The following is a 5,336-nucleotide window of genomic DNA, read 5'->3' as shown; positions in this document are numbered from 1 at the left end:
CTGGGGAGGTGGGAGGAGAGAGCAGGCGGGACAGAGCCGAGGCAGGAAGAGAAGAGACAGAAAAACGAGACAACACCAACAAGAAAAAGAAAAAAAGAAAGAAAAAGAAAAAAAATTAAACGAAATCTCATCCATGATTGGAAAGACCCAGGCCTTCCTGGTCTCTCACAGAGACAATAGAAACACGAGAAACTCTACGGTCCATTTCTTCATGTCCTAAAACGGCTCTCTTGGAAAGAGACAAGATAGTCCCCTCTTCTAGTATTTTCAAAGTCATTCTGGGAGAGAAGGAAGAGCCACTTTTTAAGAGCATCATTTTCAGTGTCATCATTAAGGATTTAATGGATTCCAATTAACATTGTCCAAGAAATTAGAAAGAAAAAAAAAAAAGACCTGCAACCGGTGGGAACTGAGAAGACTGGTCATCTAAGTTATAAAGGTAAACTGCCCACTTGCACTGTTCTGGCAAGTACAGGCACCCATTACTGAATTTAATTCTGTCAACTATTTGCCAATATAAGAATAAGTCATTCTTAAAGAACTACATTTTCCATTTTAATTTGTGTTAGGCAGAAATCTTCCTAAATGAAACTTTAGAGTTCACTGGCTCTTCTGTCTTGGCTGCACTGACCTACAGACTGGTCTCCCAGGTGTGTAAGTTGAGTAGGTAAGGACAGTACAATGATCTCAGAGCCAAGTGGTCCTGTTTAATCTAAGCATCAACACACTATACAGTAAACTGACAAATCACCAGATGCTTCCGAGGTACACAATTTTACTTACCTCATTGTACTGGTATTGACATAGAGTGCATATGAAATCACTTTGCAGACCACCAACAGCGGTGTGGGAATACTTGCATGGTATTCTTATTACAATGCTACATCCTCTCCCCCATTGAATGGTTCCATATGTGGTTTGAACTCTTAGGTCAATTTCGAAAATAGTTTTTTTGCCTTTTTTTTTTCCCTAGCCTGTTGGCAGAAGTTCTTCTTTTCTACTCTGTGTACTGTCTTAGAAACCAAATGATCAAAACTAGTTAAAAACAATAAGGTAGGTAAGAATGCTTAGTCACTAAATGATGACAAGAAGTATTCTTCTATAAGTCAAGTCCATGGTTCTATGACAGCTCTTACTTAAAGAGTTGTTTTTGTTTGCACTATTTGTTCTCAAACTTGCTGTTTTCTGCTCTTGACAAGGGAGATAGACTATTAAGGTATTTGATACATCTCCTCTACCTCAATACTGATTGCCAAAGTTAGGCACTTGCCTAAGAGTAGAAAATCCCTCCTCTATACTCTACCATAATCTGACCTAAAGCGTGAAACTCCCTAGAATAGTATTTCAACATCTGTGCTATGCAGCAAGACAAGGAATCTACTTCTTACACTTAACTTCTATTTGAAATATGTACTTTGACCATGGTTCCATTTTTATCCATTATGAAACAGAAGAGGTTTGACATGTTTTGGTAATGAGAACTATAAAAACAAAAGGCACGTATTGAGTGCTTATTATATGCCATGCTCAGTGTTAAATGCTTTATTGTCATGATCCATTTTGTGGAACTTTCATCAATTGTGTTTTCAAATATAAAAGGGGTTGTTTTGAACCACATTGATGGGCCAATATGATGCAGCGATTCTCAGGGCTAAAAGGATTTTACTTTTGGGTGAAAACAGGAGAAGTTAGGGAAGGCTTATTGTTAATAATCTCAATATTTTTTAGAGCTCAGTCTATGCATAGTGTTTTTTTTTTTAATGAGAGATTCCCTAAGAGAGACAGTCATGCCTGTTATTTTTGGTTGCAACATTTCTGTCAGATGTAAACATGCTTGAACTCAGCTTGTCTTTGCTCTCCTTGTGCTTCAGTATACCTTATGGTGGCCAATTTATAAGCTGGCTAACTATCTTTTAAACCATGTCCACCTGTCACCTTTAATGGAAAGCATGCCTTAAGTTCCCGATGGTATTTTGGCTGCTATAAGGTTGTGAACTTTGTGTAAAAATGCTCTTGTTGTTCAAAACTTTCACCCCCTGACTGAGTGATTTTTTTTTTCCAGGCAAGGTCACTGATGAAAGCACTTTACTTTCACGCCCTTCTACTCTGAGTATAAATTGATTCTTCACAGTTGTCATCTTTCCCTCCATAGCTTATATATGTGTATAGTTGGTATGCATGTAGTATCAGTTCTGCCATTAATTACTCCAGTGACCCTGGGCTTTTTAAGTGTTTTCATCTCTCTGGGTTTGTTTTGCTTTCTGTAAATGAGGACTTGGACCAAGTGCTTGCCATGGCCCTTGGTGGATTTACTGGTCTTCTGCTCAGGGTGACACACTCTTTGAGGACTCTAGTCTCAGCCCTGTCAGCAAATGAACTAGTGGCAACCTGCTTCATCACTCAATGCATTAGCAGTACCATATTTAAAATAGGACATAGTATCTAGTTCCTTTCCTGGCTGCAGAAAGATGGTATGCTAATTAATGAGAAAAGCATTTACAAAGTGCTTGTGAACTCTTTAAGGAAGGTGTTCTTTATAATTATTAAGGTGTTGTGATGGTAAGTAGAGGCATCTCAAAACTGTCTGATTAAATAGGGTAGATATTCAGATTAGTCAGGTCTACACAATTTTATGTCTAGATTTGAAACATTATTACCACTCAGCATGAGGGTTAGCACTTTTCTGGTTTTTTTCCCTGAATATTACTTATAGCAATTCTCCAAAGCATCCAAAGCTCTATATGAAACAGATGTGGTCTGCTGATGGTTACACTCTAAGTGAAGAAATGAAAACTGAAGATAAAGAAATGATAATGTACAGCTTTCCAGATTTGAGTCTATGGTCAGAAATGGATGGCGAGTTTGGTTTGTTAGGAAGGGACACGAAGTGCAAAGTGGGCACTGGAATGATAACACAAAGGACAGGCTAATATATTCTAGCCCCGTCACTGGAAAATGATCCTTTTGGGGACAGGAGGGAGATATGCATTCCATTTCCTCTGCTGAGTGACTTGGGAATGTTATTTAATCTGTCCAAGCCCCAGTTTTCTTATCTATAACTTGAGAGTAGTACAGAACGTACCTGTCTTGTGAAGTTGTTTTGGCAATTAAAGAGGTCAGGTGCTTAGTATAGAATCTGTGGCCAGTTTAAGAAAAGCTAAACTGTTCCATTCAGCACAGAGGAATTGAAGATAAAAATCTACAATGCACTGAGAAATAACTTAGAATGCACAGGAAATTCAACCTATTTTTTTTTAAGTTTCAAATGATCAATAAAGCAGGTGATTATACTGCAGCTATGTAATTCAAAGTAAATAGTGTAACCTACTCTCAATTATATATGCTAATGAAATAAATGGTGTCATGAAAAAAATGTTAATACATAGCATAGAGAATTTCCTAGTAAACATCAACTGAGCATTAGAGACAGAAAAACTAAACTGCAAGTGAAGAAATTGAGGGAAGTGTCCTTCACTGCTTTTATAAGTGGTGAAAGTTTGTTTTTCTGCATTTTATTAGTGCCTGGTCTCTAACTCTTTCTCATGAACCAGTTTGGAAACTTAAACTCTATTATGAGTAGTAAGTAAAGAGAGAAGAGAGAGGGAAGAGAGAGGGGGGGAGGGGACAGTAGCTGGTAGATGTAGAGATTTCTGCCCAAAGCTCATGAAATTCTTCTGGGAGCCATCCTTCTAGGTCAAGATGCCCCAGCTTTAACTAGTGAGCCTGTACTGGGGCCAGGCAAATACTTCTTATACTTTTTCTTTCCTATTCTAGCTGGGTTTTTCCTGGGCTGCTAAAACAGCAGCCAATTTTGTCATTGGGGTACTTTTAGAAGCAGTGTTCCTACCTGCCTCTCTATCTCATACTGTAAAACAATGCTGACCCTTCTCTTTGGCACAAGAAGGGGTTAAAAATCAAGAGACAGGGGTGTGGGGGATGAGGGGGGGAAGAGGATTGCTGAGGAAAATACATGTCCTTTGAGTGAGGAAAATGAAGATCAGACCAGAAAATGGGAAAGATTCAGTATCAACAGGGTTAGATGGAATTGCGCAGTTTCTCTCCAAACAGAGAAGTCTATTCTTCACACAGTTGGTGTGATTGCCGGTCAGCCTTTCTGGCCTTTCCAGTGCTATCTAGGAGGGACTGCCTATTGGGGAAACACTGCATTCTGAAAACATCTGCAGCTTCAGCAACAACTAAGATAATTTGATGGTAAGTAGAATTTTTAATGTCTCAGGGAACGTCAGCAACATTACTTGACCTTCTATGAATGGGGGTAGATATTACATCCCAAGAAGTTGTGCTAACATCCTAAAGATCACCCAACAAATCAATAATAGTTGAGTCCAAGACCAAGACCAGCTTCACCCCCTCAGTTATCTTGCTTGCTATCCTCTGTTATCAGTTTCTTGCTTTCTGGATTATGCTACAAAATATACATATACATACAAAATATACATATATGTTTCTAAACAACTCTGATAATTTTTACCGCATTTACACTGAAATGCCTTCACATAAATTACTCAATTATCAGAGCAATCTTATAAAGTAAGTTCTGAAGGAAGTTCTATTAAGTTCTAAAAAACTGAAGCCCATGTTGAATTGAAGTCATTCCAGTCAGTAAGACCTAGGCCACATCCTCCTCCTCTTCCTTTTTTTTTTTTTTTTGCCAGTACTAGGGCTTGAACTCAGCACCTCATGATTTTGTTCAGCTTTCTCCTTCCTTCCTTCCTTCCTTCCTTCCTTCCTTCCTTCCTTCCTTCCTTCCTTCCTTCCTTCCTTCCTTCTTTCTCTCCCCCCCCCCAGCCCCCTTTGTGCTGGTCCCAAGGTTTGAACTCAGGGCCAGGACAGTATCTCTGGGCTTTTTGTGCTCAAGACAAGTGCTCTACCACTTAAAAAGCCACACCTTCACTTCTGGCTTTTTAGTGGTTAAATTGGAACTAAGTGTCTCACAGACTTTTCTGCCTGGGCTGGCTTTGAATGGCAATCCTCAGATCTCAGCCTCCTGAGTAGATAGGATTACAGGTGTGAGCCACAAGTGCCTGGACTGTTCAACTTTATTGCTCAGAGCTGGCACACTACCTCTTGAGCCATACCTCTAGACTGACTTTTTTGCTGGCTAATTGGAGTCTTTCAGATTTTTCTGACTGTGCTGCCTGTGAAATGTGATCCTCCCTGTCTCAGCCTCCTAAGTAGGATTACAGGTGTGAGCCACTGTGCTAGGCAACCTAGGCTTACCCTCCTGGATTAGGTGAATTAATAGCTTCAAATATAGATGATCACATTATTGCCTTGGTATCACTATTATTATCCCACTGGTGGTATTGTTATAT

The 5,336-nt window shown here is 39.4% G+C and overlaps 1 protein-coding gene across 22 annotated transcripts in view; it reads right to left on the bottom strand.

Annotated features, from left to right (window-relative positions):
• Zbtb20 (zinc finger and BTB domain containing 20) overlaps positions 1–5,336 on the bottom strand; it is a 730,255-nt gene that overhangs the window by 24,696 nt on the left and 700,223 nt on the right. The window lies entirely within an intron of this gene.

This window comes from Dipodomys merriami, unplaced genomic scaffold (genome assembly GCF_024711535.1).
Source record: "Dipodomys merriami isolate MVZ:Mamm:240054 unplaced genomic scaffold, mDipMer1.0.p SCAF_2, whole genome shotgun sequence".
In the NCBI taxonomy this organism is placed as follows: domain Eukaryota; kingdom Metazoa; phylum Chordata; class Mammalia; order Rodentia; family Heteromyidae; genus Dipodomys; species Dipodomys merriami.
Note: the sequence above shows the minus strand (reverse complement) of the source record. Positions and strands in the feature narration are given on the sequence as shown.